This window comes from Trichosurus vulpecula, chromosome 6, assembly GCF_011100635.1.
Source record: "Trichosurus vulpecula isolate mTriVul1 chromosome 6, mTriVul1.pri, whole genome shotgun sequence".
NCBI lineage: Eukaryota > Metazoa > Chordata > Mammalia > Diprotodontia > Phalangeridae > Trichosurus > Trichosurus vulpecula.
In genome coordinates this window covers 210,703,820-210,716,355 of record NC_050578.1, presented here as the reverse complement: position 1 = coordinate 210,716,355, position 12,536 = coordinate 210,703,820, and the positions used below count along the sequence as shown (strand labels likewise).

Sequence of the window (12,536 nt, the reverse complement as noted above, 5' to 3'; positions counted from 1 at the left end):
GCTTAGTAAGCAGTAGATGCTTAATAAATATTTAACGACCAACTGACAAAACAAATACTAAGTAACTGGGAGAGGTACTAGCAACTGGGAAAATCATATGAGACCTTATGTAGGAGACAGTATTTGAGTAGAGCCTTGAAAGAAAGTTGGTGACTCTGTGAAGAGAGAAGTGAGAGAAAGGTAGTGGGAGACAGACAGCGTAGGGACAGGCAAGGAAGGAGGCAGATGCCACAAAGTTGGGCAGTTTGGCTGGAACACAGAGTGTAAGGAGGGAAATAAGCCTAACAATGTAAACTGGAGCAAGCTTGTGGCTGGCTTTAAATATCATACTGGGGCACTTGTTATCTCAGAAGCAATAGGGAGCCACTGGAACTTCTCAAGCAAGGAGTAATATTATCCAACCTGTTTTGAGGCTGGCTTACAAGAAGATTATTACTTCTGTATTATATACAACAAGCTGGGGCAGAGGAGAATGTAATTGCTAAGCCAGGATAATGTATATCAAAAGGACTGTCAGACAAGTAATGTTGGTAATTAGAGGACATAAGCCTTGCCATACTTTTTTTTTTTTAAGCCAGATAGAAAGGATGGCACCCTGGACATTTATTTCCTGGCCCCAGCCCAAACATCTGAATCCTTAGGCATCCTGGGTCTGGTTCAAGTCCGTTCTGGAATTTGTGCTAGGGCTCTAAAGCCTCTTTACTGGGTCATTGGGGTCTTGTTCAATTCAGATCCACTCTTGGGCCCTAGCACACCCTGCTCGGATCAATCTTCAGGGTGGACTCAATTAGTGACCTTTTTATGGTCATGAATTTGTCTGAAGTATTCTTCTTCAGTTCAGTTCAATTTCCACTGTTTTTTTTATCTTCCTTTCAACATTCTAATATTTAGCAACCACATCCTAGAGGATTCTAGATCTCTAGAGCTGGTTCCAATCCAACTCTCAGAGCAGCAGGATATTTCCCAAGCTTTTTCAACCATGCCCCAAGGGTGGTTTCAATGTTCTTAGAGTCCCCAGTAGCAAAGGAAAAAAATACACAATGAGTCAGCTTGTTATAGCATGGGAATTTGATTACTGTGGATTGGGCAAATCACAATCTTTCTTGCCTTCAGTTTGCTCATCTGTAAAATAAGGGTTTCAGATTAGATGACCTCAGAAGGTCCCTTCTGGCTTTAAATCTATGAGCCAATAGATCTTCTAACCTCTATGATGCAAAAAAATTAGATTGAAAGAAAATGTTCTAGGCAAAGATTCAACATCTATCATTTCCAGAGTGGTGCTAATTTGTTTCGATCTGACTACTTTTCAGGCTGCTATACAATGATCTTGAAAATAAATGGCACATGTCCAAATGATATACGTAAAATTGTTCATTAGTGTTTTGGGAATGTCACATTATTATACTCTACTGTCACTGTTCAAATAAATACCAAAAGCACCAACAGGGCAGCCAGATGGTGCAATGGATAGAGCCCTGGGCCTTGAGTTAGGAAGACTCATCTTCATGAGTTCAAATCTGACCTCAGACACTTACTAGCTGTGTGACTCTGGGCAAGTCACTTAACCCTGTCTGTCTCAGTTTCTTCATCTGTAAAATGAGCTGGAGGAGGAAATACTCCAGTATCCTTGCCAAGAAGGGTCACAAAGAGGTGGACATGACCAAAAAATAACTGAAAAAAAGCATCAACATACCTGGGCAATCCATGAGTTCCTTCCCCATCAACTGACTACCCATTCTGGAACTAAAACTGGCTACCAGCTTGAATGCCATGAACTAACAGAGGGACTCCTTTTAGATATTACTGAAACTTTATTAGATTTATGAATGAAGGATCTGGCCTATGACCAGGCCACTCAGCTGAACCACATGTCTCCTCAGGGAGGGACTCTTGATAAACAATTAACCTTAGAAGGACATTCTCAGAGACAGTGTCTCTATTAGTCACCCAAATATCTTAATTGGAAATCAGACTGGTAAAAGATCTTTTTAATTTCTCCAAACTGAAAAGGTCCCTTACTAGACAAGGAGAGGCCAAATTCATAAAGAAAGTAGAGACTTCTACTGAAGCCTCCAACTAACATCAGGATTGAATCCTCGTATTTACTGTCTCAGAGAAGACTTGTGGGGGACGCCCTACAAAATGTCAGTCTTGTTACTGTTGATTTCTGCTTCTGTGTCTTTGTGTGTCTATCTTTCCGTGTTTCTGTGTTGGGATAGAGTAAACTAACTTTTTTTGTGGCCGTGAAAAGTAAGCACACACATAATCATCTTTAAACATCAACTGGCCATGAAGTGATTGCATTTGTGGATGTTATGCCTTTGTGGTTACCTCAACATTGTGGAGTTTGTTTCAGGAGAAGAAAAGATTACATACAGACTGCTTTTGTTGTTTTAGGGAGTGAGGGGTTTTTTATGCTAGTTTTAAAAGTGTCAGACTGCTGGGAGTCAACTTCAGTAAGATTTCAAAGACAGTTTATAATTTGAAGTTTCTTCTTGACCCCCAAATGACAGCAGTTTGTCTAAATCAGGGAGCAACCTGAGGGTCAGTAAAACATAATCCTTACTTTTAAGGAGCCTAATTAAACTTGATTTTAAACATTAGATATTATCCATCCAGATTTAACTGGTTTCTGAAACTACATTTTGTAGATTATAGCCACTTGTGCTGTCTATCCCAGGACTTTCAATTTCCAGAAAAACCTCCTAACTGCTTTAAAAAATATATATATAGATTGTGCAAAGATGCTAAACAGGTCATATTTCAAGTGATCCACATGACCTTCAAATTATTATTTAGCTTTGACAACCAGTCTCAACCAGAAGTAAGGAATCATTTTTTTAATTGCCATGGGTAGTAGGAGAAAGGAACTGATGAGTTAAATGATACAGCCCAGCATGACCAAGAGGGAAAAGATAAGGAAGAGGAAAAATTTAAGCTTAGGGCCCAGGCTAGATATTCTACTATCTGAAAGAAGGTCATGTTGTTAAGAACTATAAGAGAAGTGGTGGGAAGTCATTCCCCAACCGATAAATGGTCAAAGGATATGAAGAGGCAGTTTTCAAATGAAGAAATTAAAGCTATCTATAGTCATATGAAAAAAATTCTCTATATTACAATTGATTAGAGAAATGCAAATAAAAACAACTCTGAGGTACCATATCACATCTATCAGATTGGCAAACATGTCAAAGCAGGAAAATTATAAATGCTGGAAAAGATGTGGGAAAATTGGAATACTAATGCATTGTTGGTGGAGTTGTGAACTGATACAACTATTCTGGAGAACAATTTGGAACTATGCCCAAAGGGCTATAAAAATGTGCATACCCTTTGATCCAGCAATGGGAAAAAGATCCACATGTACAAAAATGGTTACAGCAGCTCTTTTGTGGTGGCAAAGAATTAGAAATTGAGGGGATGCCCATCAATTGGGGAATGGCTGAACAATGGAATACTATTGTGCTATGAGAAATGACAAGCAGGAGGACTTCAGAAAAACCTGGAAAGACCTGAATGAACTGATGCTGAGTGAAGTGAGCAGAACCAGGAGAACATTGTACACAGTAACCGCCACAATGTGTGATGACTAACTTTGATAGACTTATCTCTTCTTAGCAATGCAAGGATCCAAGACAACTCCAAAGGACTCATGATGGAAAATGCTGTTTACATCCAGAAAAAGAACTATGGAGTCTGAATGCAAACTGAAGCATATTATTTGCTCTACCTCTTTTTTTGTTTGTTTCTTCTTTCTCGTGGTTTCTCCCATTGGTTCTAATTCTTTTTTACAACATGACTAATGTGAAAACAGGTTCAATGTAGAGCTTATATCAAATTACATGCTATATACGTAGAACCTATATCAAATTACATGCTATCTTGGGGTGGGGGTAGAGGAGAGATGGAGAGAAAATTTGGAACTCAAAATCTTATGGAAGTGAATGTTGAAAACTAAAAATAAATAATTTTTTTTAAAAAAAGAAGTGGTGGGAATATTTGTGGAATAGATAAGGCAGAAAGAAGGAGGATATGAGGAATTAAATATAGACTTTAAGGTAAAACTAGCCCTGGGGGATATTAGATACAGATTACGGCTGTTGAGCTTAATTTTCATGTTGTCTCCCAATATTTGACATCAGGGCGATGTGTTTAAAAACTGCAAAAATAAATTTTTGTCCTTAAAGTATACTTTGTTCAAGATTTCTCTATATTGGTTTCAAATACAATCAATTTAGAATGTCAAATGTTAATATTTAAAATATATGCTACTATTGTAAAATCATTCTGTAAGAAATGTTATAAATTGAAAAATGCAGTTCTCCTGATTTGAACATTATAGAACATAATCTGGGTATTTTAAAGAAAGGAGAGGAATATTGAATCTACAGAGAAAACTCTATCTAGAATCTGAAATGTGGAAAATGGATCCGCTTTTAGTCACACTTTCCCCAGAGAGTGACAAATTTATTGTTTTAAAGAGGGAAGAGAAAAAGGGGGAGCTGAACCAGTTTGTAATCTTCAGAGCTTTGTCTCTGGCTTACTTAAACAATTAAGTTCATAAAACATTCTTGCAAATTGAAAGTTTACCTACTTTTAAGTCAGTCACAAGTCTTTCTCTTTTCATGGAGGCAGCTCTTAAGAGCCAGATAAATTTAAGCTGCCAACTGTTCCTGAAAATTCACTGACACTCAAGAGCTGTTTGCAGTTCCAATCCTTTTTTTACTGCTGCTTGCCAACAGGTTCAATTCTCCTTTTTTCCCCCTCTTTCCTCTTTAAAACAATAAACTTGTCACTTTTGGGGGAAAGAGTGAATAAAAGCTAATCCCCTTTCCACTTTTCAGAATCTAGATACTGACTCTGTTAGGCCTGCAGGGGTTATGTGGTGTCAGCCTCCCCAGCACTGCTTGCTGCAATAGCACTTTTAAGCTTAGTGTTGATTTTCTTATTTTCCTGAAACCCATAAAGGCTAGTATACCATCTTATGTCAGAATTGTTATCAGTCAACTGATTTAACTAGGATAAAACTGTGTAACACAGATCTAAAGCACAATATTGTTCTATTAACTATACGAGCCAGCTGACACTGAATGTTATTGATAGGGAAATTAATTTTAAAAATAAACTGATAAAGCAGCTAGATGGCTCAGTGGATATAGAGCTGGACCTGGTAACAGGAAGACCTGAGTTCAAATCTAGCCTCTGACACTTATTAGCTGCGTGACCCTGTGTCACTTAAGCTCTGCTTGCCTTAATCTACTGGAGAAAGAAATAGCAAACCACTTCAGTATCTACCAAGAAAACCTGTGGAATCACGAAGAGTCAAGATATGACTGAACAGCAATTGATAAGTACTGAAAATACAAAGTAAAAGTTCTATAAAATAACGTAGGATATGATTGGGAAATTAGGAGAGAATTAAGAAAAATTTTCCTGTTAGCAATTTTAGACAGACAGTGCTCTGTCCTTAAAAAAAACCTTTCCAAGGTTAATACTGCAGAAAATGGCAAATGTCTCTGGGTAATGTCAGGCCACCCTCTTGAAAGTATACAGTAAGGCTACATTAAGAACACAAAGAATAGATTCAGCTCTTTGAGTGATTTAAATGAGAATAAAGAAAAGGTTTGTTTATAGCAATGTGAAAAATGCCACTAGGAATCTGTGAAAACAAGTCAAATTGATAACAATAGGCTTTGGGTTTAAAAGTGCTAGTATCTAATGGTCCTGTGTAAATTGAGGTGTTAAATGGTATCACTTGTGATTGTAAAACCAGAAGTGATTTTATTTGATTAACATTTATCTTAAAACTAATTTAGGGAGAAATGTGTTTCCCTATTAGGGTAATTAGAGCCTTTTGCCTGGGCCACCACCCAGAATAAAGCCCTCCACCTAGAATAGCAGAGTGAGAAAGTTTAACAACAATGGCTTGTAATCTTTAGCCCAGTATACTCTAATGTGACCTAACAATTACAGTCATCAATTTAAACCAGTAGAGCCTTATACGTATTTTCCAGTAGTTTTAATGTGAGATTCGTTTGTCTTATGTGACTTCATTTACAACGAGGCATATCTTCCTATTAGGACAAATAGAAATTACTACCACTCCCCATCACCTCTGTTTCCTGGTCTAAAGGGATAAGTAGAAGTATCTACCCTCCCACTAACTCTCCACCCCCAGCTGTTGCAGGTTTGTGTTACCTTCTTGTTGCACTTGTTATATCTTTAATGAAATGTGTTTTGCACTAATGCTTTTCCAAATTATAAGGATTGTGAGCTCAAAAACCACTTGTGATAGAATGAACGGCTTTCTATGAAGGATGATTGGGAAATACATTTACCCATGCTGCTATCATCAAAACTTGTTATGGGATTTGTGTCATGCTTTTGTTGTTACTGTATTCCTATTGTGCCTCTGAGATTTCTGATATCTGAATGGAAATAATACCTTGCTATTAAAATTGTGTTACATGCATCTCTTCAGGTTGCGCTTGCCTTCAGAGATCGTCCACTCTGCTTACCACAGTCTTGCTGATTGCAAGTTGTGAAATTGATGAGTATTAGCACCCAGCCACAATGAAGAAATTTAGAGTATTTATTTTTATTTTCTTGGTCTACCACACAACCCTTAGAAAATTACATCTGCTAATGTACGGAGTCAGCTGCCATGCTACTCACTCTGAGATTTTGCTTTTCAAGGTAAAAAGTTGCTGGATTGTAACTTGACATTGCTTTGAGTTTTGATGCCAGGTATGAAAATCTGAAATCACCAACAATAACAAGTTCAAGGAAATGTGCTTCAATCTGACAACTGCTACAGGTACATATCTGTCCCTGGGCAAGGTTAAGGGGATGATCTTAGCACTTGGGCTAAGGTAGGATCTTCTTGACTCAGTTTCCTAAACAAGAAAATTTCCCATTCAGTCAATTATAAGCCTGTCCTCCATACTCTGTGAATAATGTGACACTTTCCTACGTCACTGGCTATCAAATAACTACTTCCTAGAGTCAAACAGAGTTAGTGGAGTATTTTCTCCCTGGTATAACTAAGTCCCTCCTTTTTTTCATTTTTATAGCAAGTTTCTCTATCAGAGCAGGTAGCCGGTAAGACATCTGAGTTACTGCTGGCTCATGTTAAAAACACTAAGATGCCAGTAGGGCGTATCAATTCCCTAACCAACTAAATAAAAAGAACTTTTGAGCTTGTCACCTGCTTAAGAACTGTATGTTCATGTGTAAGAATGGTTTTTCTTTCAGGCTGATATAGTGATACTATCCTTACATAAAGATAAAAAGATGTAATGTAAATTTTTTTTCTTTTCTTTCAAAACTGAATTAAGTAGAAGACGTATTTTTTAAAGCTTAATTTAAAATGGAAGGTTTTCCTCTTCTGCACCCTAGCTTACAGGTCTACTTTGGTAAATAGTAATCTTTGCCAGAAAAGCCATCTTACAAGTCAGGCCCTCGTGGATTTCTTTTAGAATTCTCCCTTTGGCCTGTTTATAGTAGTGTCTATATCAGGTACAAGGATTAGATAACAGCAGGGGAGATGTAAAAACTTAAATTCTCTGAAGTTTTGGGTGAATTATGAGTTCCAGATACTTGAGCTAGTTATTAGAAAACCAAATTATAGCAGAAACATCGAAGAATCTCTATAAGTAACTTGAACCAGAGAAGTAGATCTTCTAGGTCAGAGAAGCCCCTGCCTTCAGAGCTGATCTGAGAACAGGCGCATCCCAGAATGCCCAAAAGAGGCATTTTTTTCAGAAGTTTCAGTTTTCAGAAATGAGATGATAGCATGAGACATCTGAGCCCTAAGATATGATGTGCTCATGAAATGGACATTAGGAATGGGTTACTAGGAAAGAGACTGAACGTCCACCCTTCCCTCTCATTCCTTCCCCATGCACCACTGTTTCTGTAAGGCCTACTTACCAAAGAGGACTGCCCTCGATGGAGTTTGTCAATGCACCAGTCATGGATGGTCTCAAAGATCACGGGATGAATTGTCATAAGGTCAGGCCTGGTGGTTTTGGGGCCATTCTCTCTCAAGTTAGCCCTACTAAAGCTGAATATCTGGGATAAAATTTCTTTACTCCCTATTCCCATATGTTAACAGTGTTAAAACAAGCAAAAATTGTAACCCCTTTTTCATAAGCCCTTCTTCAATCATTGTTTCAGCTTTACTAAGCATTACAGGATGATAAGACTTAGGTGATTTTTATTATACCTTTATTTGTAACTTTAATTGGGCTAAATGATTCATGGAAGGTGTGGCCTCCCAAGAATCAAAGGAAGAACTGAGAAAACTAAATTGATTTTGTGCTGTTTTTCACTTGATTTTATTCTGTAATTAATCCTTTTCTGTATTTTGTATAACTGTCTATACCAAGCCTCTTTGTCTCTAAATTAAGTTCAGAAATACATAGATTTAAAAGTACAGCCTTTGGTTCTGAGTTAAGGTTTTAAAGTTGTTTCCCTATAAGTCACTTTGATTAGAAGAAACTTGTTATCTTTTATACCCTTAAGGTGTCCTCATGGAATTCCAGGACATCTGTTGTCATCTCAATGCTGTTGGTTAGCCTAATATAATTCCGGGAAATAAAAAAAAATAATTCCAGGAAATACATTATCTCTAACTATCCTTACAGGGAACATACGGGGGAAACTTTACATAACAATGTACAATTAAAGGGGATCTGTTATCTCACTAACAAGCCTTGCTGGATGCTAAGAAGCACCAAGAATCTGTTATCTCTGTCCCACCAACAAACCTTGCAGGCTGGAGAACTCAATCACCATTTCTTAGCCACAAGAAGGGATTGTTACTAACTCCACATTCCCCACTTCCAGCCAATCATATTGTCTCTTCCCCTACGATGCTGTCACCCCAGTAACCAATCAGAGTGTTTCCCTGCCTACCAGGTTCTGCCCCTTTGTTCGGGGTTTATAAAAATGAGCTGCCTCCCCTCCTCTAGATCTCTGGCATTACTGAGGTATCCACTGACCCACTTTGTTAGTAGATTCTTGCTCTACTGATAAACTGATAATGCTCAGACCTCTACACCTCCATCTACCTTTGTTAACAAATGAGAGTCTGGAAAATAAAATTGAAAACTCCCATAGTTAACTTGAATTCACTAAATTGGTCAGGCCTCTACTGTCCCTAAAAAGGTATGATTTTTGTATACTATTTTCCCAAAATAAATTTTGGGGAAAATAATTCAAAAAAACCTTTTGAGGTATAGTCTAAACTACTAGAGTTTCTGTCAATGTCTATATATTCTTTAAGGCAATTTCCATATCCACACCAGAAATTAAACAGCTTTTGGTTTCTACAGTCTTGAATATCTTTGCCCTCTCTCTTGAGCCAGTTTTATTCTTTTGATTTTATTTTCACAAAGGAAAATAAAGCAAGCACTTCAATAGAAAAAGATATTACAAATAAAATGCTTATTACATATCTCTAATAGCAAATTCTTGAGGTAGTTAGGTGGCTTGGTGATCAAAGCACTGGGCTGAAGTCAGCAAGACCTAAGTTCAAATTTGACCTCAGACACTAGCTGTGTGACCCCTCGCAAGTCATAACCTCTGTTTGCCTTTATCTACTGGAAAAGGAAATAGCAAACCACTCCAGTATCTTTGCCAAGAAAATCCCATGGACAGTATTGGTGTGCTATTGTCCACAGGGACACTAAAAGTTGGACATGACTGAACAATTTCACCACAATAGTAAATACTAACAGATCAGTAGTATATTTTGCATTGAACATGCTCTAAGATAATTCAGTACTTTCAGAATCAGTTAATTTTTTATGTAGGGGTAGATAAGTACAGAGGCAAATGAATATGAATATTTGAATTCTGCCACTCAAGATATGCAAATGTGTAAAATGGTTTTTGCTTCATATGCTTAGCATATGGCTCGTCACAGTTCTAAAATTCCAAAGTTACTCCTTAATAAGTTCATTGTTAGATTTCTTAAAAACCTAATCATGTTTAATGCTTCTAGGATCAAATACAAACTCCTCTGTTTGGCTTTTAAAGCCCTTTATACTTAAACCCAATCTACCTTTCCAGCCTTATTATTTGTTATTCCCCTTCATTAACTCTATTGTCCAGTCAAACACTTTCTCGATGTTCTTCAAACACAGCATTCCATTTCCTGTCTCCATATACCTTTGCACACACTCCTCCATCACCTACTGGTCTTAGAATTCCTGGTTCTTTCAAAGCTCAAATCAAGTGTTACCTTCTATATGATGCCTTTCCTGATCCCTCCAGCTACTAGTATCTCCAGACCTCCAAACTCACCTTGTATGCACTTTGTATAAAAAGAACATTTGTGTAAGGGGAAAATAGCAGGAACCAACGGACTTGAAAGTTTCAAACAAGGGTTCTTGTTTGTGTCATGGACATCTTTTGGCAGTCTGGATTTGGCAGCCTAAGAACTTCTCTTCGGAAAGTTTCGAAATGTATAAAGTAAAATAGAATAAAAAACGAAACTAAAGGTTATTGAACATAAAGGTACATTTTTTTCCATCCAAGTTCATGGACCTCCTGATCTATCCATGGATCCCAAGTTAAGAACCCTGCTTTAAGGAGAACTCCCACCAGAACTCAGCAGTTGGAATTCTGCCCCTGGGGTACTGATAAGTAAGCCCCCACCACTACTATTTTCCATGTCTAGTCTCCATATGTGTTTTCTTCCCTTATTAGAACGTAAGCGCTTTGAGGGCAAGGACTGTGCATTCACTCATCAAGCCACAAACCTCCCTGAAGAAATTCATAACCATTGACAAGTTTAGCCTAATCATCTACATAGGAAAAAAAATGGATGAAGAATACTTATTGTCCAGATACAAACATGCCCCTAGATAGACAACCTATAGATCTGTCCAGTAGCATATATATCTTGGACAGATACTGTAAATGGAAAATGAGGTCGGCCCATAATTAAAAGAAAACAGGTTTGCTGGCTGTTAGGAAATTGAAAAACTCCATTAATGACCCCAAACTTCTTCTAGAAAAAGAGGGTTCATTTTTTAATACGAATATTTTACCAGTGTTTTTATATGGCTCTGTGTCATATAAAAAATAAAAAATGAATATCAGAGGATAACGTGGAGGATGGATGTGAGCAGGCTCTGACGTATCTAGCCCTAAATCTGAACACTATGAACTACAAACAAGAACCAAAGTAAACAATGTCATCAGGGAAATGAACAATAGAAGGAGAAGACAAACTCAGAGAAGGCTGCAAGAAGAGATGATGACAAAAGGAAAGGATACTCAGGGGACAGACAGTCCATATGTTCTAATGGCATCTTCCTAAAGTCGGTATTAAGTGAAGAAGCCCTCAACATTTTAAGTGCGTATTCTATGAAAAACTCAAGGAAGTATCTTTACAATGGTTGCACAGGCTGCTTGGAAGGTTAATAACTTGTATCACTAGAAATAATGTCTACATTGATGAGATAAAAATTGCCCTTGAGTATTCAAACAGATACAGAAATGTTACAGTTTCCTTAATGTAACTAGAGACATCTTGGATTACTGGAAATAAGAATGTAGAAAGTAGAAAGACTACCCAAGAAACAGTCAATAAATCAATCAATGAACAAGCATTTATTAAACAGTTACCACACGCCACTGTGCTAGATGCTAGGGATACAGAGACAAACACAAAATAACCCCTGACTTTAAGGAGTTTATATTCCATCAGAGGATAAAACATGAGATGACACAATAGATAAAATATTGGGTTTAGAGTCAGAAAGACCTGGGTATGAAGCCTGTCTCAGACACTTATTCACTGTACACTTAACCTTCAGTTTCCTCATCTATGAAATGAATTGGAATTGACCTCTAAGGTCCTTCCAAGCTCTAACCCCATAAACAAACAAAAGCTGGAAGCACAGAATTGCCTTGCCAAGTGGAAATCATGTAGAAATGGCAAAAAGTGATAAGATTTCTTAATACAGAAAGCTAAAGGTACACTGACAGTCATAATTATAAAAATCACACAGGGAATAACAATCACAATATGATTATTTGGTTAATGGTAGAAAACAAAAGGGCTAATGTCAAAAAAAGGTCTTTTTTTTAAAATCAACGAAAGGGACATAACCAAAAATATTTATCCTACTACCAGGAGAGCATGCAAAAGTTCTGCAGTAAAAGCATTCCAAAAACATTAAGATTCTAAAGAGGGTATCTGAGGTCCAAAAAATTGGGGCCTATGTGTGGTAATGGTCTTGCTAACTGAACTCCCTTTGATGTAGACTGGATCATTTTTCCATGAAACAGAAAAACCACAATACCTCAGAATAACATGAACAATGAACTTTCTAAGTGAAAAGCACTACACAATTAAACACCATTATCCATTTTAATTTGGAGGCTGAATTGTGGCATATGTTTCCATATATTTAGCCCACCTGGTATCAATTACAAAAAACTTCATAAACTTAGTGTGTAATGTTTTCCCCACCTATGACATTCCATTCTACAAAATCTAAAAGCTTAAAACATGTAAG

The 12,536-nt window shown here is 37.3% G+C and overlaps 1 protein-coding gene across 1 annotated transcript in view; it reads right to left on the bottom strand.

Annotated features, from left to right (window-relative positions):
* ZFYVE28 (zinc finger FYVE-type containing 28) overlaps positions 1 to 12,536 on the bottom strand; it is a 212,425-nt gene that overhangs the window by 185,192 nt on the left and 14,697 nt on the right. The window lies entirely within an intron of this gene.